The sequence below is a fragment of the Corvus hawaiiensis genome, chromosome 1 (genome assembly GCF_020740725.1).
Source record: "Corvus hawaiiensis isolate bCorHaw1 chromosome 1, bCorHaw1.pri.cur, whole genome shotgun sequence".
In the NCBI taxonomy this organism is placed as follows: Eukaryota; Metazoa; Chordata; class Aves; order Passeriformes; family Corvidae; genus Corvus; species Corvus hawaiiensis.
In genome coordinates, this window is record NC_063213.1 from 45,481,089 (window position 1) to 45,507,220 (window position 26,132).

The following is a 26,132-nucleotide window of genomic DNA, read 5'->3' on the forward strand; positions in this document are numbered from 1 at the left end:
GCAGATAAACCAATCCAGGATTTGTCCTTTCCTGCATAAATCAGTGGAACATAAAGTCTTCAAGAAGAAGGTGTATCACCTTCCTTCTTCTCTTTATCAGTTAAAGCACCAGTATAGTTCATCTGATACAACATGAATGTAAACGTATCGGCCGGTCTCAGTCTGAGTGCCTCTGCATCGTTCAGTGGCTAGCAAAAGATTTCTACAAACAAAGCAGGAAAATTTTCTGGCATTAGTGCACTGCTGTAAATTTAGCCCTCAGGAACAAAAATATCTGGATGATAGTTTTGCAGCCTATGACAGAAAATTACCTCTCAAGTTAATTTTTAAATTTTATCACCTGTAAAAAAGCTACTCTAAAACGAGTATTTCAAATCACCCTTGATAATCTCTCCTGTGAAACTCTACCAAGCCTTTGTTCTAAAGCAAGATTACTAATTTTACCACTTAGCACACCATCAGGACACAAAAAACAGGGAAAAAAGAAGTAGAAATTAAATTAGAAAAATTACATTCAGATTAAGCAGTTTATGGAAGAAAACATATGGACTATAGACAAGAAGAGTGAATTATTTTGGCAAAAGGGGTTCAAAAGACTTAGAAGGATGTTTTTAAGTACAGCACAGGGAAAACCGTGCATGTGAGAAAGCAGGCCCACTCACAAAGAAGAATTATAAAATTAATGGATTAAAAAATGCTGGGATTACACTTTGAAAAAAGCCTTTAAGAACGTGGGCTTGGGAGTTATATTATCAGTTTGTTGTTGTTTTGGGGTTTCTTTTAGTTTTGAAGAAAGTATGAGTTGCTTGAAGTTAGGGGTGAGTGTAACTTGTTACCTCTTCAAAAAGCTAGAAAATAAAGTTTTCACATACAGCACTTCAACAATACTGACAGTACAAGTAGGTATGTTAAATTCTCAGAGAACAGGATGCTCTTCTGTATAGCACATGGTTTAGACTGTTTATTGGGAAGGAGAGTTGCCCCCAAAAGGTATGAGAAGGACTGGAGAAGAGGGTGCATAATCTGTGAGTTTGAAGAGCCCCTGCAAGGGGGAGCATGGAAGGAGTCGAAGATGTTTAGAGCCTCTAAATATCATGGTTGATTTTCAGCCTTGGCAGAAGCATCCTTTGCTTCAGTGATGAATCCACACCGCAAAACTAGGCTGACCGGGTCAGGGAAGCAGAGTCATAACCCTAGAGGAGCAAGGGGAAGACTATCCCACTTGGCCTGAACTGTGTCACACCAAATGATGGGTGATACATTTTGCCCCTCTAATTGCAAATGGCACCGGCAACCATGGATACATACACTTCTCCTCTAACTTTGCCTGTCACTTCCAGTTATCTAACAACATGCAGAAAGCCCGAAGTCTGTGAGCAATGGGATTCACAGACAGCCAGTATGGAGGGCACCACATCCAGACTCCCAAAATGTATGTGCCTGTCTGACGGCAAAACCACCTTCTTCTGACGTACAAGTCTCCTTCTCTTTTGCCAAGACCTCAAACCACCTAATCCCCTCTTCCTTAAAACTCCCCAGTATTTCCCATCCTTGGACCTGCAGTCCTTCAACACTCATCTCTTCAACACTGTTTCCCCAGAAACATTTATATCCCAACAAATGCCACCTCAAAATCCTTGCCCTGACAATTCCCTCACACTCAGACACTCTGCTCCTCCCACCCTTCTGCCCTCAGCTGCCCTCTTTTAGCAGCTGCACACAACTGAACCCATCCTTTTGTCTTGGCTCTCCATGGAGAGAAAAAGCCTGTGTTTTGAAGGATGTTTTAAAAATCCTCCCAGACACATACAGTACTTATTCAGAAGGGGAAGAAAGAAACCCAAAAATAACGACAAATGTATCTCAGATACAGACAAGGAGTTCTTCCTATGCCTCCCTGGGTATCTGCTGATGGAGGAATATGATGTACTTACATCTTCATAACACCTTAAAAAAATCAAGACAACATTTTCCAAATGTGTGGTGTGATCCTGTGAAAGAGTGCAGTAAGTTATGTGAGGGAGCATGAATGAATTTCTGGGATATGCAACTCTACAGTCAGCTCAGTACGTGGATAAGCCTCAGGAGCTGTGGAGGCGGTGTAAGTGGAATGGATGCAGTGCAGGAAAAATGAGCTCAGAAAATATACTCAAAGTACACAGACCTTGACCTATTCTACTGTCCACTTAAACTCAGTGCTGCTCCATGTACCAGCACTCATTCACACATGAGGACTGACAAATCAATAGGACAGGATCAAAATAGCATGAAAAGCAGATTCAGTGCTCTTTTGAAAAGAAAAAAGTGAGGAGATATCAAGTTGAGTGTGAGGAGGAGATCTTAGTTTGATTTTTAGAGGCTGTGGTGACTCCCACAAGCAGCATCCACTTCCCAGGCCCATCCACACCAGAACTACTGCCCTGCAAAGCAGCAGACAGCAAATTCAAACAGGTCTTCTCTACCTCACACTTTAAAGTCCATGTGCTAGATGGCAGGGCTGGGACCCCGATGCTGGGGCATTTGAGGGGCAGAACAGAGTGTGCTGCAGCCCCTGCTGGGGATGCACTTAAGGTTTCCTCCCGGACAGCAGGCGGGAGGAGTGGGCAGGAAAGGAGAAAGCACTGGTGCACTCTCCTGCCTGGCCTGGAATGAGACTGAGGTGTGCACCCACCTGCCCACTCCGCAGCTCTCTTGAGTCCACCAGCTTAGAAAGAATCTATGGGAGCAGCGCTGGCCAGAGCCACATGTTCAATAAAAATACTGCTTGAGTTTTCAGTGGGGTCAAAGTAAAACAGGTACCATGACAGGAGCCCCCCCCCCCCCCCCACCTTTATTCATTCTGAGAGTGCCCCACATACAGACCCTTTGTATGATTCACCAGTTTCATAATAAGCTTAGGTGTTAGGCTGTTTGACAGAAACTTATTTTGGCCTGACCTATACAATTTGTGCAAGTGATTCTCAAGGGACTGCATGGTTTGGATTTTGCTTACATGTTCCAGAGCCAAAAAAAATTCCAAAATTGCTTTAATGAGTTTGGGAATATGGGGCTTGGGCAAAGGGGAATTACAGGTATTTATTAAAATGGCAAAGAATCTTCCTTGCTGTCACCCGCTTTACCTTTAATGCTGCTTCATTTTAGGACAGAGTACATGCTTTACACTTAGCTAGAGGGAAAAACTCTTCAGTACTTCAGGTGGGTTTTCTTGCTACACTCCTGCTAGTCTGTTCCCAAGTTTGCTTTTTAGAAGAGGTGCAGAGCAGTCAGAGAAGCCTTGCACTTCAAGGTTGAACCTCTTTGTTGAAAAGTCTGCAGTGCTCCTGCCGTTGATATAAGTGCTACACAATGCACACTGGATTCCCCCCTCCAGTATCAGGGAAACTGACATTGGCCAGTACTTGTGGATACTTCCATTGCTCCTACACTGAACACAGGTCATGGATTTAGCACGTGCTCCTGCACACTCTCACAAAGCTCAGGGAATGTGTATAGCACAGAACCGTACAGGCTGAGATACTCGATTTGTCTGAGACATTTCTTCCAAGGACAACACAAGCCTCTTTTGTTGTTGCTTTCTATCTGGCAGCAAAGAAAGTCAGTGAGCTTATAATTGTTATTTTTAATGTTGGACATATTGAATCTGCTCCTCTCTTTGTAAATGCTGAGGAGGTACTGCCTGCAGCCTGTCAGTCAATATTTTTGACTGAGATTTTCATTCCTTGGCACCTGTGTTGCTAAATAAATAGGGCTGTTGGGCAAACAGTCCACAAAAAAAGGACAGATAAGATAGAGAACTGGCAGGTGCTCAACCTCACTAAAAATCTGGCTATCCGTGGGGTTTTTCCAAAATTCAAGAACTTTCATTGTGTTCCAGCGGAAGCCTGCTGTTGGACATGACGGGGTCTTGGGCAGCATTTGCACACTATCTCTTTGGGCATGTGTGGCCTGGATAGTCAGCGTTATGGTGGTTTAGTAAAATACCACGTTAGCCAAGCTGCTGTAGCTGACCACGTTGGCTCTTCTTCTTCTGCATGGTCATGCTGACACCATGAGTCACCCTTATTAACATTTGAAGAGATGGGTGGTATCTTGCTAAGCCATGGTGACTGATCATGTTCCATCATATGACTCTACCCAATGATTAAAGACAACTCCTCTAAGGCAGTCAAATATCTATGATATATACTTCAGTGTGTGCCTCCCAGATTAATACCGAATACTCCGTCTGATATGATGCAACTGACTGTCTGATGACTAAACACTATATTTGTCTATTAAAAGACTAGGCTTCCCTTAACTTGAAGTCTTCAAGGATAATTTGGGCAGATGACAATTTGCTGCTGAGGTCTCATGAGAGTAGGTTCCTACTGACCGAGACCATGTGGGGCTATGTGCAAAAGGACTGATGCTATTTAAAGTATCACTGCAGAATGTTTTCTATTATGGTAAAACACTCCGGGTCAGTGGGTCTTACCATGACCTCTCTCCTGCTCCTTACTCTGCTGCACGTAGCATTCATGCAAGGCCATTGAGAACACCTACATCATGACCCTGTTTGTTCCACTTCAGTTAGCGCTGGTGTGGAAAAAGATTAGCCAGAAGTATACCAAGTTGCACTGGAATAAAGGAACTCATCTCTTCACTTTCCATAGCCTTCTGACCTGGCCAGCTCACACCAGAGCAGCCCACAGGTGGCTGGTTGTGCTGCGGCGATTTGGCATGTTGGGTCAGCATTGGCTGAGGGATTTCTGTACCACACTGCAGTTCACAACACACTTGATCAGACTTCAATCATTTTTATGTATATGTGTAACATGTATGTATCTACATATTTATTACAGCAATGCCTAGAAGCCTTGGTTTAAAATTTGTGGGTGAGGTGAAGTCCTGCCCCAAAAAGCTTGGAGATCAAGTTAAAAACGAGAGAGGGTGAATGGAAGCAATAGGGAGACAGAGGTGAATAAGGCAGCAATGATACCGTTATCATCAATGTAAAGAGGAGCAATCACTGCATGCCAGCAGCCTGGATATTTTCAAGGGATGTCAGTATGTGCATGTGGTTAGGGTGGCTTTCAGACTGAAGCCCCCAGGCAGCCTACCATATTGAGAATAAGCACAGCTGGCTGCAGTCTACCCTCTGAAAGTCTCACTGACAGCCAGGTACTGTCACAATTAAACTTTTCATTGCATAAACTAAGTTCCCTGTAGCATGTGGTTGCACAGACCAGCTGCAAGCTGCTTTTACAGCAGCTATTGCAGCCAGAGTACCTGGCCTGAGTACTGTCCTGGGCCTTCAATATTTGAATAATTCAGTCAGAGGCAAAGACATGGAGGGATGTTTTAATCTGAGAAATGTGTTCTGACTGGAGGGGCTGCCTCATTTACTGCTGGTCTGCTGGTTTTTGATCCACACTGCCATTATTTAAGCCTATCAAACTAACTACAGCTTTCCTCATTTGTGATCCATTATTTCCCACCCTCAAAGCAGGGCAGTTTTGTCTAGTTTCAATTTATCCATTTGTCATTCAGAGGAGGAAAGAAAAAATAAACACTAGGGAAAGCAACAACAAAGCATCAGAGCAGTACTTGGAATACCTTGCATAGTTGCAAGGGACCTCACCTGACCTGCTGTATCCCATGTTTAATGATGTTTTAATCACATCACCACCAGAGACCCAAGCTTTCCAAGAAGTGGGAGGTTTGTGTCACCAGGTTTTTCAGGGAGCCAAACCATATTCAGGGGAAAAGAAAACTGGCACCTAGAATTCATGGCTCCCCGCCAACCTAGTAAAGATCCTTGTTTGTATTTCTCAGATAATTCAGACATCTGCATGATGTAGGTAGATTATTATTATCAGTAGCAGACATTTATACTGTGGTGGTGCCCAAAGGTCCCAGTCGGGACCGGGACCCCATTGAGCCTGGCACTGTACAAACACAGATAAGAGACAATTCATACAGAGTGTGTTTACATTCTAGAGACACAAACCAGATGAAAAGTAGAAGACGGAGATAGAACACACAAGCAAATAAATATGCTAAAGAATTGGAGACAATTTAGAGGCACTACTACTCTGGTTGCTTTTTTGCTTCTTTGTATGCTTTTTATTTAACTGGTATGCTCAGAAATGACAGGGCTGAGGAAGTTTGCAAGAGGAAGGGAGTAACTAAGATTGAGATACAGGAAGGGCAACACTCCAGAGAGGGAAAATTGTGGCTCATAACTTAGAGGATTTGGGAAGCATCCAGAAAAAGCTATGCTTTCTCTAGAGATTTTTAAATGGAGTGTGCATGTATCTTCATATATGTGTTACCTTTAGGTATTTTCCCAGTGCTGGAAGAAGAGATTTCTGCCTGGGAAAGAGAAACCAGCTGATGGTAAAGGCACTGGCAAAGTGAAAGTGATGCTTGACACTGTAATGAGAAACTGGAGGACTGAGATAAGATAAGGCTAAGCTGTGAAAAGTCTTAAAGACAAGATGCTTGATTCAGAAGTGAAGGGAAAGCCCATGTATGTGTCTCAGAAGAGCTGGCACAGTTAAGATAACAAGCTATACATTGGCACAGAGGAAGAATGAATTCAGCAACAAGCATCACAAAAGGAGCAATGCAGCATACAGATATGAAATGATACGGAGCAAAGTCAAAAGCAACTAAAGAGGTGTTACTTCTCAATTCACATATCCCTTGATGCCACTTGAGGAGAAGCTGTTCATTTGGAAACAAAGCAACTCCGACAGAAATGCATTCTTGATCACTTGTTGTAATACACAGGAAGAGAAGACCCAAATGAAGGGAAAGAAGAACTATAAAAACCACAACAACAACAAACCCAGACAGAGAATGGGTATCTATACATATACACACACAGTAAAATACTATCATCCTGTGGAAAAATGCCTTCAAAATTTCTTAAGATTTCTGTACTTTTTACCTGAGCTTGTAGGAGAAAAGCCCCACAAATCAGCAGCCCCATCATGTATTTAGTGGTCCAAAGTCTATTTAAAGGTTTAGTCAATGATAAATCTTGCCTTTAGAAACTCCAATTGTGCTAATGCCACCTATATTTCCTGAACACATGTTTAAGGAACCTCTGCAAATTCAGCACAAGTACAAGGACCAGCAGGTCCTTGGAAGCCTCACAAAACCCATTAACATTTGCCTTTTGGCTCTTACAGGTCTTAGAAACTGCTGGTTTCAATCTTTCTTTCCCTCTAAATATTTCACTGGGTCTTATTGCCTGACCCATTACAAGAAAAATAAGAAAAGCTAGAATCGTTTCTTAGACTATAACCTCCTCGGAGAAGTTTATGTTCTGCACAGTGTTATGCACACAGCTGGAACTCACAAATGATATGTGAAGGATAATGGCATAGTTAAAGCAAAACAGGGAAACACTGCAAAAGGCAGGTTTGAGGGATTATAAAGAACTAGCCCATATAAAAACACATTCTTGTATTAAAATAAGAAAAAAAGAAGTGGGATAAACCCAAAAAACTGCAGCATAAATATGATTTGATCATAAAAGCAAGCAATGATGTCAGACTGATTCTACTGCCATCGCAGTCTCTCAGCTCAAACAGAACCAAACTTAGTTCTTCCGGAAAACAAATTATTTTGTAGCCCCACAAATAAAGCTGTATCATTTTTCATTGAAAAAATAGGTAGCTGTAATATGCAAATGCAGCTGACTAAACCCAGGAATAATAACAGCAATAAAGCTTACACAAACACTTTTTAATATGACCATTCTTTTTAAAATCTGGGCTTAAGATTCCAGCCTGGCAAGCAAAATTAAGAAAATTTGAAAATCTGAGGCTCATAGAGGAAAAATATTAACAGGTTAAACAGCTGGAAAGAAACCTACCCCCAGCATCCAGAGAAAGTGACAACTGAACACCAAGTAACTCTTCTGCCAGGTTTGGGCTATCTAAAGGTGCTGGAGCCCTCATTTGCTCAAGTGACTCCTTTCACACACATGTTACAGCAGTGCAAATTTGACCTTCACAACTTTGCATCTGAAAGGGATAGTAGGTTGCAAAAATGATGGAGAAAAAGCATATTTTACTCTTAAAGGGCTGAGAGGGTCTTCAGAGAGCTCTCACTGAATACTCACTACCAACTGATTCCTATACTGGAAATTAGGTAACAACAAATTTCCCAAAATTGTCTTTCCATTTACCCTTATATTTGGACCAGTGCAATTTAACAGAAATACTAAGATCAAAGAGCTTTGTAAACCCTCTTTATAATAAAAATGAAAAAAAATCTTTTTGAAGATTTCTTTTTCTTTTTCTTTTTTCTTTTTTTTATTTTTTTTAACTTCCCAAACAATGCAGAAGTTTGTCTCTGAAAATAAGATGGTGAATTACAGCAAAGTTATGAAAACAAAGAACCAACAGTTTCTCCAGTGCAGGCTTGTTACCATGAGCTAATAATTCCAGACTTTAAGCAAGCTGAGCCTCCTTTTTAATAACTGCATGCCTCTAGGCAAAGTATTTCTACTAAAAATTATTGAGGCATGGAACAAGGCAAGGTGTGTGAGCTAATGCTGGATTGTTCAGTTACTAAACCAACTCCTATAGCAATGAGCCTGCACTGAACTGACAGATTATTTCTCTGTATACACTTGTATAAACATACTGCTTAAGGTCGAAATCTGTGTAAGCTTTCTTTTCAATTAAAATGTCAAAGATGACAGCACATGTTTTCACCGTCCCTCACAGGATGATGGATGCTGCGGCAGCAGATTCATGCCCCCGTGTTTCAGAGATGTTTGCCTGCCTGGGTGTCTAAGAAAGATGTACTTGCTGCTGTCTTCATGTGCCTGCAGGCAGACAGGACTGCTATACCTATACTTTGGGTGGCTTTACTTCTCCTGACTTTTTCTTCCTCAGCATTGCCCCCGTGGACCCCCACATCCAACATCGTAAAAGTTAGAGCGGAAAGGTTGCTATGCACAAAGAGGTTGGGAAAAGGGTCCTGCATTAGTTAATCAAATTAAGATTGCTACTTAAGGGAAGGCTTTAAATTGCAAGCCAGTTTGTGATCATTGCTAATTCAGTTCAGGTACCTAACATAGGTCCTCACAAAAAAACAGCTGCTGTGGGTAGTCAACAAAAAGACATAGTAGACCCCAAAAGAATCTCCTAGCAATTTAAATATAGGATAATATTAATTAAAAGGCAATTAATCTGAATCTTTGCATTTCTTCAGCTCCATATGACTAAATTACTAAAACTGTAACCATCAGTTTCTCGTTCATTTTCATCAGTCTAGAGCTTGTACAAAGACAGTGGCTCCAACTGTTGCTGAGTCTCAAGACCACGTGGCAATACAACTCACAGCACACGGAGCCGCAGTGCTATGGTTAGGCATGGAGCAGAGATTTGATCACAATTCTGCTAGAAAATAGTTTGACTAAAGAAAACAGCCTAAATGAGTGGAAACCACTCCAGCATCTGCCACTGGCAGGTTCAGTCTGTCTCATGCTGACAAGACACAAGTCTTCTGTATGCACTGTGGAAAGCAGAGTTTGCTCTGGCTAGCAGAGCACAGTCGGTAATGAAGGCAATATGTAGGCGTACATACACGTGAGATTGTTTATTTACTGAGATTTAAATTCTACACACAACACTAAAAATACTATTAAAGTAACACACACTGTAGAAATCTTTAAGAAAGGCTTTATGTAATTCCACATGATATCCTAAACAAAATAGGAAATAAGCAAAATTGAAAATTAGAAGCTTAAAAAACTCTCAGATGATATATGACATCAGCAGTAGACCAAAATCCAGCTCTTAATCCTATCCTTTAACAAGAATACCATAGAGAAACTCTGTGCTTTTTAACGCTCATTGCTTCCCAAGCACTTCTGCCATCAGCACATTGTTCCTGTGGTGCCAGCCTCTCTCTACAGCCCAGAGGAAAGTTAGCACAGCCCACCATGGTCACAGCCCCAAATATGCTCAGTGCCTCAAAGCTGCTGGTTGTTTCAGCGGGTTGAGGGAGAGGAGCACATACATGAAGGTGTACTCTCAATTATCTGTTCAGCAAGTCATCTCCAGGTGTAAAAATATTTTAATGCTGCCAAATAGCTATGTGTCTTCAGTGACCTTCTTCCCACCCTCAACCCACTTCACTGATTCCCTTCCAACTTTCATGAAGATCAAAATGAATATATGCCATTTCTTGGGAGGAACCTTTGCACACGCTTCATCTCTTAAACATGCTAAAAATCCCAGCTGACAGCTATATTAGTACAAATGATGAGAAGCACAGGGAAGAGGTGAATCTCAAGGCAGATAGAACAAAGTCATGGGGAACTGCTGCAGCTGTACTTCAACAGAGATCAGCTCTGAGCCACTGTTGTTTGCTCTTGTTATTTAAAAGGTTCACATTGCCATCTCTGCTTACCTCTCACTGGGAGATATCCACTGATTGAGAGCATCAGTCAAAGAAACAGGAATCCCAGACAGAGTTTTTACATAGCTAAGGCAAATTTCACTGAAGGGTGGAAAACATGTTAGCTGCTATTCACTAATAAATTCACCTAGCACAATCCCCAAGAAATGTGTGCTCCAGAAACACCCCATGACAACAACAGAAGCACTACAGGTAGTGGCTGTGGGAGATTTTGCTGAGACTTTAGCTGCTGACACAGGCCAGCAAAGGTTTCCGGCAGCACACAAGGGGAAGCAGTGATAGCTGGTAAAAGCCATTGTCCACTCATGTGCAACCACAGACACATGGGAAAATTTCTCTCTCTACACATGCATGCATGCTAAGAGAGACAGCAAAAAAGAGCAGGCATTGAAGAAAGGTTATTTTATTCTACCAACAAAGTGTACATTGTAACTGTAATTCCCAGTCACTATCTCTGCCCACTCCCTCTCTTTTAAGTACTGGTTCGTGCAGGAACCTGCAGCTAATTTTGAGGTTGGGGTTCATTTGTTTTCACATCAATGCAATTAATTTCCACTGGAAAATGCATCTCAGGCATTCAATCAAAATAGGCCTAAAATAATTCTGAAAACTCATCTGTCTCCAATCTATATAATGTTTTAAAAATTGGATGCATGCCCTGCAATAATATTGCACTTCACAAAGCTTAAAGCTCTAAACTTGAGGGTATCAGTTACAGTGAAACTGTAGTAAATTAAAACATCCAGTTTCTGGTTTGCATTGATTTATAAATATCGACAAAACTACTATTGCAGTCATTACCACTTTGGGTGCTCTGAGCTGAATTTTCAACAGTTCAGGGTTATTTTCATTCTTATTGTGGCTACAGTAGCCTTTCAAGTTACAGATCAAATTCCAGATAACATGTAAATCTTAAATCTTGGTTTAAAAAATATGCATACAAACCAGCCAATGCACATGATAAAAAGCAGCAAGTCTAAGTGACCAGTAATGTCAAACATCCAAGCACACTTCTTTTTTTATTCTCTAGCTAAGAGCAGAAAGGATATTTACTGTTATGAAATATTCTAAATAGAAGCAAGTGGAAACCGAATAAAATATGAAAAGGTAAGTATCTCTAAGTCATTTTTTTTACCAAGAATTTGATGTTCTCTTTTCAACTGTTCTTTAAAATGAGACAATCAATATTCAAAAATCATATTCAAAACTTTTCTCCTCAAAAGCTTTCCACATTAGTCTATCTGGTGGTCTTAAAAATGTGCTTATTTATGACCAAATTATTGCTGAGGAAATATAAACCTGAAAACAAAAGCAACCTCATGAGCTGTAGCCCAGTTAACACAATCATTTGAGAAAACAAATAAGAATAGAACGAATATATCAACAGCAAGAGAGCCAATTCTCGACGGTGTACAGCACACAGCTGTGCCAAAGACAATGGATTTAAACCAACTGGGAATCTCACTCATACATACACACACGCACACACACTCCATAAACAGACAGTATATAACGCACTACATCTAGCTGTAAAACAAGCTTTGGCACTGATCTGTGTCTCATGCTTCAAAAGGAAACAAAAATCTCCATCTTCCACCTTGACATCTACTAGATACATGCTACCAAGTAAATTCTCCTGACCCCTGGTGGTGATTAGCTTATGAAGTGAAGCAGAGGGATCGCTATAATATTCACAAAATTCCTCCTGAAAGCACTGGCCAAAGTCTACCCTTGCTCTTCTTGATACCATCACTGAAGCCCATGATGATCTGCAAATCACCTTTCCACTATTCTGTTCATCCTATTTGCCTTGTGCAGCACGTACTGTTGAGTTGAGAAAGACAAGGAGAGGTGGCAGATGTTCTTTTGGACATGATGCTCTTGCCATTGAAGTTCACGGAAGTGCTGCTAATACAGTCATTTAGGACAGAATGAGACCCATAAAAATGTATGACCCCTATGAAGACATTTCCTAAATCATACCCTGAATACTGACTTAATGCCTGCTAATGATATGCTACATCATACTAAGAAAAAAAAGGTTATTTTACATCTTTACCTTCCAATTTGTACTGATGTGTTTGTTTTACTGTTTCACAGATAGGTTTTTTGTTTATTTGTTTGTTGTTTGGAAGTTTTTCTATTTTATCTTATCTTTGTCTTGAAAGACATGCTGTCATAAAGAGCAAACATTCTCCCAAACCAGAACTTTGTGTTGACAATTAAAATAACATCCTCTGCACCAGTTTAGAGTAAAGGGCTTAATGGTCAGTAGAGAGTTATGTAAAAAAAGTTCAGGTCATCCTGCCAGCTTCCAAGAGTCTGCAGCATGAACTAACAAACTACTAATTATTAATTTAATGTCTTTACGTGAACCGTAAGTGTTCATGCATACTCCATGAATAGTCATGGTTTGAACTGTTTCTTTTTGCCTCCACTTATTTCCCATTGAGAACTGCCACTGAAACAGGGCTTTAACTACAAAGCTGCTATGTCAGGGGAAGCAGAAGAGCAGCACTATGATCAGCAGAGACAAAAATTGGATCAGCTGAATTTTGAAACTCTGAGGGTACTGGATAACTTAAGATATTGTGCCCCATGTTTTTCAACATAACAATTCAGCAAGGAGAAAATAATCTTTCCATAAATAGTTCAAAAAGGTCAGGCTGACCAGGCTAGAAGGACCTCTCTTGCTGCATTTGCACAGTTGAAGTAATGCCACTGATCTAGACATGGCCTGAGTCTTCTGTAGACACGCAGGACTGAAAACAGCCCTCCCAGAAACACAAGCATTGTTTCAACTCCCATCAACTCCCAATGCTGCAAAACCCAACTCCAAAGCACCACTTTTCAGTGAAGTGCCACTACAGCCATCAGAATCAACTGCAGCATTTGCATCAAGAGTTTCCAGATTTAAACTGTGGGAATGGGTAGGCTGGAGCTGCCAGTGGAAGGCCTCTGACAATGTAATTTGTTTGTCCTGCTGGCCTGACAGTCAGTGCATGCTGACAGTCAAGAAACATTAGTTGGTTTTGTAAGGCTTTTTCTTTTTTTTAACTGCTTCGAGCTGTTGGGCAGACAGAGGAAAAGGACATTAGCTTAGGGAGGGGGCAAAGCAGAAGATGAATAATGGAAAGGAGATGTGTCCTTTTCCAGATGTCTCCTATAAAATAAGTGTTTGTCCCATGTATCCTGAGTCATGTCAATACACTGCAGGTGAACATGTTAAAAAATGTTAACTTTACCTAAACAGCAAAGCAGCAGTTAGTTTACACTAACATCAGATCTATTTGATTTGGTCACAGGGAGCCAGACATTTTACTGATCTGGTTAAAATATCTCAAGAGTCACATAAATAGACCCAGTCAAAGGCTGTTGCATCACCTGCATTTATTTTTTACTGTTAATATTCAGCAATGGAAGAAAGATACAGATCTGGGCTCTATACACTTGCCATCTCCAACAGTATAATCTCAGCTCAGAGAGCAGCAGGAATTTGCACAGCAGTGAGTATGGCCGATTTCCAGGGGTCGGAAGCCATGGCTTACTCACTCCGCTCCACATTTTCTGCCGTTGTTCTATTTCTTTTTTTTAATGGGAAAGGCAAATATGATGAGCATAAAGAATAGTGGCAAAGTCAGATTGCAGGTCAGCATGTCTGTATTTTATTTTCCCCGATCTCTATATTTTGAGAAGAATGAATTTAGACCTTGTATTAGCCTACCAGACACCAAGTCCTTAAAATGGCTTGTACATAAAATTTGATGAGAAATCGATAATTTAGGAATATGTGTACGTTTAGACCAGAAATCTGCCTTTATCTCTCTCTATAGCAACAAACCATCTGAATCAACATTGCACCTCGTATAAATCTGACCCAGTCGATGTAGGATATGCAGCAAAGGTAATCTGTGACTTGAGAAAAGAAAATGCAGCAGTATATATTCAAGACCGTTTGTATTTGGCAGACACATACAACCAGCTGTTTATTCTTCAGCTTGTGGCTATACATCTACTGGGACATCCCCCACCCCTGTAAACCTTGCTTAGCTCCTGGTCTTATTTCCAGTGTAGATTTAACCCATAGTTATGGATAAACACAGTGCTTGGGATTTAAAGTTGTGTCATTTAGTATCATTTTTGACATCTCCACACATTATCATGAGCTTCTTTTCCACAAGGGACTCAGGATCTGATTTTAATTTGTAGTAAGGTTATGGTCACAATAAATGTCTACTTATTCATAAGAAGCCTCTAATGCAAATGGAAACAGAAAGTGGCTGTTTTCTTGTAGTTTCAAAGCCATGTATGTAAAACACACAGTACAGATCTGTTCCACATGCAAACCCATTATCAATCCACCACGGCACCCTGGCTCCTGCCCTGGCAGCAGGCACTCCTGTGCTGAAAAGTCTCAGCAGGTGTTATAGCTTGCATAATGAAGGAACAGGTTATGAAATCATTAGCACCTCAGCTGAGGCTGCCACAGGGATGCCCCTCTGTGTTCACTGTGAAACGTTTCTTTGGCAGCTGCATCCCAGAAGCATATTTGTATGTTGTTGCTTCAGCCTTGCCACACAGAGTGGAAAGTCAGCCAGTATTTTCATGTTCTGAACTTAAGAGCGGGGAATGGAAGTCTCTCTGGTCCACCTCTAGGCTAATTCTCCCCATTTACACATGCCTAATTCTAGGCTTGAAGACCTCTACGAAGCCCAGCTGTCTATAATCACACTCCCAGACCTATGTAGCCAGTGCTGCCAAGGACCTGAGCCATCCCTAAGGAGGCTGGAAGATACTTCAGCTTTGTCAAACACCACATGTTCCAACTCTCCTTGTCCTGCAGGCAGCCGCTGCTAGCAGTGCTTCAGAGCAGCCCAAATGCAGCTGAGAGCTGCCCTCCCCTTGGCTGGAGTCCTGCCTTGGGGTACAATGCACATCCCGTTGGCATTTCCTTCTCCATAAATGCAAGCTCAGGTGAAACTGTGCCAGTTCAAGCAGTTGAAGCTACACTCACTTGTCCCTCCGTAGGAGAATCCATGTCCCCAAGAGAAAGAAGCAAAATCCACTGCCAGTCACTCATTGAGCAAGGCATCCAGGGCCCTTTTCATGTTCCTTATGCCAGCCTTGAGACCTTTCCTGCTAGTTTCATAAATATTTGTTAACCATGCCCTTGCCAATGTGCAAGGGAGCACAGCTGTGATCTGGCTCAGGACAATTGGTGGCCCTAAATACCGGAGTATTCGGATCTAAGAAAAGGGAAAATTGTGCCACTTGAAGGAAACCACTAGCATCAGGAACAGAGGAGAACTTGTTGAAAGCAGTGAAATTTTACTGACTTGAGTCACCATGGGGTCTGGTTCACTGCTATTTGCAAAACTTAAGTCAGTTTTACCAACAGTGTGAGGGAGAGCACACAAAGGAAGGACCTGTGTCAGGTTCCTGAGCATTAAGTCAAGCTGGCTTGGGTTGCTGTCTTTCTGAATCGATGCACTGGGTCATGATTTAAGTAAGTGAGGGGCTGGGGCTTTTTAAAGCAGCATAAGTAAATAGCTAAGCTTGATGTGATATAAAGAGCACCACAACAGAAAGCAGAACTTAACATAGTAATGAAAATCACTTACCCTTAATCATCCCTGAGACAGTGTTTTTACAACACTACTTGATTTATTCAACCAGCAAACATGCCTCCTTTGACTTTTCTAATAACAGGCCATCTCAGCCGTGCTTGTTGGGATTTGAGTTCAGAGATTTTTTAATTAGCATGCCAAGTATATTATTTAAATGTCTTTGATGCCTTTTCTTTAAAATTATTTGCTAAGCAATAAGTCATATTTATTTGCATAGGATGCCCCCCTTCCCCCCTCACAAAAAAAAAAAAAACCACACACCAACAAAAAACCAAAAAAACAAAACAAAAAAAAAAATCAAAACCCAACCCAAAACATGATCAGGAAAGCTTGGAAAAGTAAGAGGTTTGGTCACAGGTATGTAACCAGTGTTGCACATTGCAGAGAACTTTATTGCTTAAAGACCTACTGAAGTCCAGATTCATTGCTGCTGACAAGCCTGCCACTTAGTGTACAAGACCATATGAAAGGTTGTTTGCTGCATGATTTATGATGGTGCCCTTACTGTAAACTACCTGTGTTCTGCTGAGCAGCTCCATGCTTCTCTCCAATGGAAGGGCCTCAGCTTTTGGAAAAGCTGGACAATTTCTCAAGTGAGTACACTCTTGTGATACTGAGGCTAGCCAGACCACAAACTATTTTATTATGTTGTGCAAAAACCTCTGTGCAAAATAACCCTCTTTAATTAAGATAGAGCAACCAGCACTGTGGTTGTAATTACCTTGCACTGCTTTACCCACGGGCATAATGAAATAAAATTGGGCCCTCTATATTTTTGTTTTTAAACTAAGTAAACCCAAATTAATTTATTCAACTCAAACCAGACAGGTTTCTCTTTAAAAAGAAGGCCTATATGGTTGGAGGGGCTGGTGCAGCAGGCGGAGTGACATGCAGTGATGACTGTGAACTGCAAACTGCTGGCAAAACATTTGGCTTGCCGTTGGTCCGTGGCCAGTATTTTCCTTTGTTAATGAATCCCATATCTTTTCTAAGTTAAGTATTTTTTCTTCTCTCCCTTCATTTTATTTGAAACATATTTTAAATATTTTTGTTTTTATGACGTAGTGGAACATGATACAGCCCCCTCCTAACCCTGAATATGGGAAAATCAATTAAAATTTTGACATTAGGAGCTATGAACATATGGTTTAACTGCTCGGACTTTTTTTGTGAGCAATATATCAAGGATCAGTGCAAAGAGAAATAACAAAATGAGAGCTCCGCATTATGGGATTAAAAGTATACCTACTGAAAGCACATCATAGCCAAACCTTGCTATTCACTGAAAACAAAAACCCTGAAAACTTGGCAAGTTTTGATAGATTTTCTCTTAGACGTAGGATTACATATTTTTCATTTGTGCTCTTTTCTGAGAAAAAAAGGCCATTAAATAAAAATAGTCATTCTGAATAATGTGTTTAATATTCAGTACATTTTGTCTCACCCAAAGGACCTTCATTTTATGACTTAAAGAATGCAATCTTAAAATGGAGTTTTATGGGCTTCTTCATTAACTTCCGACTCGTACCTGAAGAAGGAAAACTAATTGAGGAATACCCCATTGGAACAAAAACAACCATGATTTTCAAATGTAATGATCATTGTGGGCATCAAGTCACACCTGCCCTACTGACCACCAGTCCTTAGGACTATGTGAAAGTGAAAACCCTTCCAGGCCCCTTTGGTATTTCAAATCATCAGAACCTCAGACAGACAAAACTGAAACAAGTCACTGAAACTCCAGGGAAAAAAGGCACCAAAGAGATTTAACTCTCTATTTAACTCTCTAGGTCACTAGGTTTCCACAAAAAGAAGCTCTTTCACAGAGAAAGACTGAAAGATTGGAAATGCTGTTAAAAATGAAGAGTTATTTTTAATCTGTCACTGGTGAAAAAACAAGTTTTTTTCAATCGTCTTTTATGGACATCTAGTCTCCAATCCTGCAATCATCTAGCTACATGAATTTACATGCCCTCCTTTAATATTCCTCAGTTTTACAAACCTTGCAAGATTTCTTCAGCCACACTAACTTGTAGCTAGTTTTACCGAGGGAAGAGATGACGAAAGTATAGCACAATGCATTGCTGGCCCTGAAACCCACACTGGGCGAGGACAAAGATATACTGGAAAAAATTAAGTTGCAAAAGCCTTTTCTGCACCAACCCCCTTATTTTTCATCATGAGACCGGTGCAGTGCTTGCGTTAGAAATGACAGAAAGCTTCTTCTAGAGGCTCTTGATATCAACTCAAACTGCTAAAGTTATATGAGGATAGAGACTTCGATTATCTATAGAGTATGTGCAAATTAAATATACTCTATCACGGTGAATTCACTTGCACTGTAACTGCTGTGATTTATGCAGAAAATTGCAGCCAAGCGCAGAAGCTAGAGCAGCACTTTCAGGTTGACCAAATTTATTAAATTCACTAACAAATTGTATTTAATAAATCTTGGAAGTGGAGAAGAATAGAATATTTGGAAAAGCAGAAATTTTTAGCATTTCTAAATATTCCAGTTTAAAATGCCATATTAATCTGGAAATTTACCTAGTTATTTTTAAAAATGTAATTGTCCTGAAAACCTGAGAATGTCTTTGTTCCTTATTTGCACAGAATAATTAAGAAATTAAATCATATTGACTTAACCTGAATTACTATTTTTAAGTTCAGCCACTAAGTCAACAAGTTTGTTATTCACATAAAACTGGTTACCGTTACAGCTCACCTGCCTGAAGCACACCAATGACACAAAAGAAACCTTAAATCTGTCAGTTTTTCTTCATTTCCTGCTCTATTAAAAACAACCCAATATTCCAACTCATTCCTCTCTTTTATGTCTTCTTTCCTAGATTTTTCCTAATTGATTTTAACAGCTAGTTAGAAACCTGAACATCAATATCAGTGTATTAATGAAAAACAGAACTAACACTGGTATTTCAAAGCTATCTTACAGACAGATTAGATTCAGTAATAAATTAACTGGGTAGGAATGCTGTTTTCAAGGGAAAAGACGATATTCTACAGGAAAGTATGGGACTTTTTGTTTTGTTTTCCAAGGGGATTAGCTCTTCCAGCTAGGAAGTTTTCACCGCGCGTCCAGATTCCGTGATTTGCTCTGCATCCAACAGCGGTGCAAAATCATCTTTGACATTTACCGAAGCGTCAGACGCAGCACTTTAAAAGGACAAAGCTTGTCTTGATCACAAGAAAGGAGTTTGCAAACAAGGTGAATGCATGACAGTAAAGAAGGTGCCAGTGGCGTAGTGAGAACACGGCTCTACACTCTAAGACTGCACTTCTAGAAACTTCATAAATATGAACAACATCCTCCTCTGAGCCTTTTACCTCAAGAAAAATATAAGACTGAGTCAGTGTCACTCCAGAAGTTTTTGTCAGTGAAGAGTCATATACAGGGACTGATCCTCAGTTTTTATGTTCTATTCAATAATAAATTATTAATTTTGCAATAATAAAATAACTGAGCATGCATGATTTTACATGTGATAGCAGTGACAGCATATTGGATAGTCATTAGTTAATGGACAAACATGAACGCTGGGTAAGGTATACAGGGAGTTCACTGCAAAAAGGCATTAATGTGCCATTACTTTTATAGTGGGAACAGCTTTTGCTAGCTAAGTTCCTGTAAAACATACATTTGAGCTTACAGGGATATTAGCAAATGGATCCCTCGCATGGTTATGGACAAAGCTTGTCTCCTAGTTCTGCAAAACATGCTGAAAATAACCATGGGGGGTTCCAAAGTTTTATTTGTTATGGCTTAATTCCCTTACTTTTGTAAAAATAAAAAAAAGGGGAGAGGGGAGGGTACTTTTAAAGAGCTGACTAGTTTGGGAATACATCAGAGATGGATTTTCTCACAAGTTTTTAGAATTCTCTTGCAACTCTTCGCTATAAGCAAAAACTTCAGATGCTTAGTCGAGGAGGGAACAAGAACTGTTTAGCTGTTTATAAACTGAAAAAATATTTGGCCGTATTTTGGCTCACATTTCAGCCAAAAAATGGCTGGTTTTCATCATTACTGTTTTATCTTTGCATGTTTATGAGGCATCTACTAAAACTTGAGTGCCCGTCACTTACAGCGTGATGGGAAAGCTAGGGAATGAAGCACCTTGAAGCACAGAGCAATTCAGAGTCCGCATTTAGTGTTACGTGAAGTGCATACATTCTTTATTTCTCAAGTCAAGGTGGACACAAGCAGGCACAGGATATGCTTTAGATGACATTATGTTCTTATCTCAGCTTTTGCTTTTTGTATTGCTTTTTGCTCATCAAAATTCTCCCTGCTTCCACCCCCTGTACAGACAGCCCGTGCTGCCATCATTTCCCAGTGCAGGTCTAGAGAATAGTTTCAGTCAGAAGGTCTGACCCTCAGAGGGTCACCTTGTCCAACCTCCTGCTCCAACCAGGACTAAATGCAGTATCAGAGCAGGCTGCTGGGGTCCTCTTTGTAGACAAAGTGTGAAAATCTACAGTAGTAGAGACTGACTCCAGCCAGTTGCTGTGTCTTGCCAGAGTTCACCTGCTGGAACCTTTCTTTCTTTAGGTCTCATGGAACGTTCTCTCACTGAAACTTGCGCCTGTTGTCTTCCGACTTCATGCTGCAAAGTGGGGCAGACCCTGTCTCCTCTGTAACTACCCTGTAAGTAGCTAAAGGCTGCAATCAGATCCCCTGGTAGCCATCTCTTCAGGCTAAATCAACCAAGTTCCCCTGCTCTCTGCTCCTCTGGCTACTCTCTCCCTTCAGCCTAGGGAAGATGTCCATAAGGCCATCTGTCCTCCGTGCAACTGACCCACCTTACAGTGAGTCACTGCAGACTCACACAAGAATATGTGTGCAGTTTTGGGGTGCCCATTTGCTTGGAGTTATTCAACAGTCCAAGCAGATTTCACCCAAAACTGCCCCAGACTTTGGTTGGGTGCAGAAATTTTGTATTCCCCTCACAATAGACATCTTTCTAAGTCCTCTAGGGATTGTTTGGGCAAACCCAAATACCTGACCCTGAGCCAATCAGTTAATTACTGTATCTAATGTTTGTCCAATTTGATAATTCCTCTGCACAAGAGACACATGGCAGTGCAGATGAGCCGCTGAAATTCAGTGCTCCTGTGCTCAGTGCTACACGGGGAAGCAACAGACCCTGCCCACATCCAGTTCAATCCGATCTACACTTCGAAACATCCTGTTATTGGAGCACTGCGCTTTTAAAACAAGTCTCCCTGAGATAAAGAACTGTCTTTTAAGGGGAAAAAATAAGGAGGTATTAGAGCTGCAGCTGTCTGTGCTTTCAGTCAAGAACTTGTCCTGGGCAAGACCAGGTGAGACCAAAGTTTAAAACTCTGAAATGTAACACGTGCAGATGCCGGAGTATTATTGCCTGTTTTATCATTTGCTACTCTTCACACTTTCTGGGCATTTGCCCACAGAAACAAGTCAGAAGTAACAGAACCATTTAGAAGAGACACTGAATATCAAACAGAAAATAAAATATACAAAGCTTAATCATCTTTCAGTGTATAGCAAGTGAGAAACTTATTCTTTTTCAAGACCTTTCTTTAATAACAAAAAAGGTATTTCTCAGCAAAAACAATTCCCAATTTCTCGTGAAAAAATTGTTGTCAAAAGCCCAAATTTTAACAATTACTGAGTCTCATTGGAAAGTTTTCAATCAGCCACACTTTGCTCTTCTAAGAAGACCTTTATAAATTCATGCTTTTCCAACTATCTCTATACTCATTTTTTTCCTATAACATTCACTTATTTTTGCATATTTTTACTAAGGTTGCTGGTAAGGATTTGTACTTTTCCTGAAGTACGTAATGCAGTTTTTTTACAGGGTTCTACAAAGTCTTGTCAAAATAGTTTAAATGAAAAAATGGCTTAATTAATTACTAAAGATTAGAATATCTACTGAATATACTAGAATTGCAGTAGCTGGGAAAAGTTCTATACTGCACAAGATTAGTAAGTAAAAAGCCAAACTGAAGACTTAGGGATGCACAGCAATGTCCCCCTTTAATTGTTGCTTAAATTTTTACCCTAAATTTGATTTCTCATTCTTAAAGAAAAACTTGAAATGTGAGGGAGAGCTGAGGAGTGCTAATAGAGTGTCAATTTCAAAAAGAAAGAAACCATCAATCAAGTTTATATACCAATATCACCACCTTAAGTCACGCAACTTGAAATCTTATTCAGGTGATAAATTCTTTCTGGTATGGTTGCTTAGGAATAGCAGAAGTTAATTTTGCATTGCAGTCTCATAAATGGGGGCAGACAGACACATTCACACACACACCCCCCCCCCCACATACACAAACAGATCCACACATACAGAGATCTGTGTACCAGTCTGCACTTTGTGCAACACATCCCTCTTTCATATGAATGGCCACAGGAGATGCTTGTCAACACTGGATTCCGATGGCAAGGAATCTGGTGGTTGAGGCAAACTGTAAACTGAACCTTAATTTAGTGTTTATTTTGATTTTTCAGCCAATCTTATTTCTACATGAGTTTTCTAAAGAAACTCACTAATTCAAAGTAGATCAGAAAACTGAAAAGTATTCAGAGCAATGAGAATTCCTGCAGTCCTGTGATACAAGAGAAATAAGAGCTCATATCCTCAGCTGCAATGAAAGAAAAGTTCATTTTGACCTGGAAACCAAATGATAACAAAGAACACAGTACTGGAACTTTTCTGACATGATATTCAGTTGCCTTAAACTGAGGTCAAGGAAGAATCTGGTCTAGTACATGTTTTTCTCTTCTGGTTTGTAAGACTTCATTTGGAAAAAACTAGCTCGTGTTAAATCTGACATATAAAATTACTGGTGTTGATGGGCTTTTCCAGTGTGGTAAAACATTCAACTGACATTACTTTTGACAGGGCTTGTGATAATGAACTTCTATTATTTTAGTTATTATTTTGTTGCTGCTAATGGGCACAGATTTATTATCTTTAGAAAACAGTGCCCATCTGAAGCACATTGCCCATATTCTTTATGGTCATGGAGCAGCACAAGAGTTGCAGATATCTGCAATAAAATTCTCCATCTTGTTATTTACATGAATATGTCTTGTACTCATACTAATAAAGAGCTTTAATATGCTTGACTAATGGTTGCAATTTTCCAAACATCCTGCAATGCTCTTGAACGAAAGATATGATGTTAAAATGAAGACCACCACAGAAAAACAGCTTGTACTGATCTCAGAGACTACAATTCTCACTCTCACTTAGTAGTTTTTACCAAGAGAATGGCTAGTTTTATTATAATGTTCAGAAATCTTCCAGTAAATTAAAAGTTGTATGTTTTCAATGGAGATACTCATTTTAACACTGGAAGTTGATGCTACAAAGAAACATCAGGCCATAAAATAAAGAATGGAAGAGAGGATGGAATCAACAGCATTCTGTTAAGTAAATTATACTTTCCTGGCTCTGTCAGGATTCAAAAGACCTGAAAAGCAAAATGTGTGTCACTGGGACTGAAAAATAAATCATGCTATTTTACAATCAAGGCTTTAAAAACGTGTTTGGAGGAAGTCGAGAGGGAGCAAGCACCACAACACAGAAATTCCATGCCACATTTAAAAACAAACACAAGCACCCACGTAGAGAGGAAATCACACATTAATAGAGATCCAAGGTTCATCAGTCTCTGGGATCACTGTGGCTGAACAAGTAGTTTTCCAAGAGGGCACATTCCAAAGCTAGAGATGTTGAAAAATACGTGGGTGCTCAAAGGACTGAAAAGAGGATAGTTCCACAGATTTTATCCCAAGCCCATCAACTCAGCTCTCCCATTCACTGCAATAAGATTTGGATCAGGCTCAACATCCAAATGTAGTCCTCACTCACTAAAATTGGCTGGTCACACTGGAAACTGTTTGGGCGAGGTACCCCACCCATAAACAGAGCGTTTGGGGAGAGTACGGTAGTAAGCAACAAATAATTTGACTCTTTGCCAGGACTAGGGGTTGTGTCTCTTACTTTTTCACCCTCTGAGACAATAAAACAAGGGCTATAGTAAGGTAATATCTCTGAAGCAATCTAAGAAGGAATGCCAGATGAATGAGAAATAAGAGGATAAGGGTTCCTTCAATTTTGATGTTGAAAGTGGAAGAAATGACTAAGCAACTGAGTACAGAAAGCCACTAGTAGATGGATGCAGTGTTTCCAACAGCTCTTTGCTCTGGGATCTTTTAAGTAGGAAGAAGAATAGGAAGGAAATACAAACCTGAGTATGGAAAGAGAGTTTCCACTTAAGAATTGCCACATCATCTAGGTGGAAGACAAAGATATGCAAGTCCATTTGCAGGAGAAAGAGAGCATAAACTGAGTTAAGTGGATATTAATGAACGCTAAACAAGGATGGCAAGCCTGCTCTGAACTTACAAATCACATCCGCATTAATACCAAATGAGTTCATTAAGATTAACATTATTATGATGAGTATCAAAGGGATTAAAAGAGATTATGGTAAATAAGGGAGTCAGATAGGAATGAGATGTAATTACCTTCCTATCTGGTTTATCTGTAGCTGCAGAGAAAGACCCAGCATTCACTTCACACTGGTGGAACCTAACTCACATTTTGATCTGAAGTGTAATTTTCAGCAAAGCTGATCTCAACAGTTTGGGCTGAACACGGCCCAGGCATGTGCAGGATGAACAAAAGAAGGGTGGGAAGGTGAGAGGAGAGAGAGATGGGGAAGGGCACAGGAGGCCACTCTGCGCCAGCACCCCCACCCAGGTGCAGGAAACAACTTGGTCTTCCTGCCTGCTGTGTCCAAAACTTGATGAGCTGCCAGCCCTGCCACCACCTCTGTCAAACACCAACACCTGACCTGCTCTGACACCAGCACTCATGACACCAGCTCTGAAAGCTTCTCTGGACTTCACAAACATCAACCAAGTCTTCCAAAAAAGGCTAAGGGAAAGGTCTCAAGTTAGAGCTAGGAAAACTCAGGAGCAGAGGGACCACATTCAGTGAAATAAAAACAAGCTGTCTGATATTTACCTCTTCCTTTTGTACTGCAACTACAGAATTGGCATTCTTTTGTGCATGCAGAGACCAGCTAAAGAGCACCAAATTATGGCTTAAAATCACACAGCTTATAGAGCAGATATTCTGCCAATGCACACATTCAGCAATGCAGGCAGAAATGTTACTTGGGATCTTGGTGGGGAAAATTTACTGGGACTCGTCCAGCCGGGCTCTGCTCGGAGCAGATTGCCTTTCTTCACAGGCCGACCACGCACAGTTGGCTCTCCAGTGCAAACATCACTCCCAAGCTCTGGTGTGTTTGGCCTCTGGCTTGTTTGACAGGTTACATGTGCTTCTGAATATATCTTCTGATGCTCATTTTCAGAGCACTGTTAACATTTCTCTTGGCTGCTGTTTAAAAATTAGGTCCCTAAAGATATAATCCTTCAATAAGAAAATCCTCTTGCCAAAAGACCCAGCTTCAAATGTGGAACTTGACTGTCAGGGCTGTTGACCTCTGACCATGAAGCTGCAAGTCCCACACATTGGGTCCCAGCAGCTAGCAGCAGAGGAATCCAAATGGGCAGCTACTTTCCTTTTTTTGTTGTCCAAAAAGAACATGCATTTAAAAAGCACCTGTCCAGCACAACCAGAGCTGTCTGACTCTAATCTGGACAGTTCTACTTCGTTAATTATGTGTTTTGTTGCTTCAACAACCAATATACATACATACATACATACATACATACATACATACATACATACACCTGTGTGTGTATGCATACGGAATTCACAACTGCAGCTTTCTGAAAGAAGCTTTTACAACTGTTTTTCCTGTGGTGCTGTGTTGAAATCAGTGAAGTAGCCGCAGTAAATTGTAACTTAGAGATGCAGTGCACTTCTGAAAGGCAAGAAGGATTTACTTCTTTACACCCTTTACCTAACTTCAGCGAGCATGAATCAGCAGGGTGGATAATTTGTGAAAGTTTAGGTACACAGCAGGGTCATCAGTCAGTCCACACCATCTAGAGCACCAAGATGTTCTCTTTTGCTGCCCTTCCAGACA

General features: G+C 40.5%; 1 protein-coding gene across 8 annotated transcripts in view; it reads right to left on the reverse strand.

The window, feature by feature from the left end:
* Nucleotides 1–26,132, reverse strand: part of CREB5 (cAMP responsive element binding protein 5) — a 258,082-nt gene that overhangs the window by 74,752 nt on the left and 157,198 nt on the right. The window lies entirely within an intron of this gene.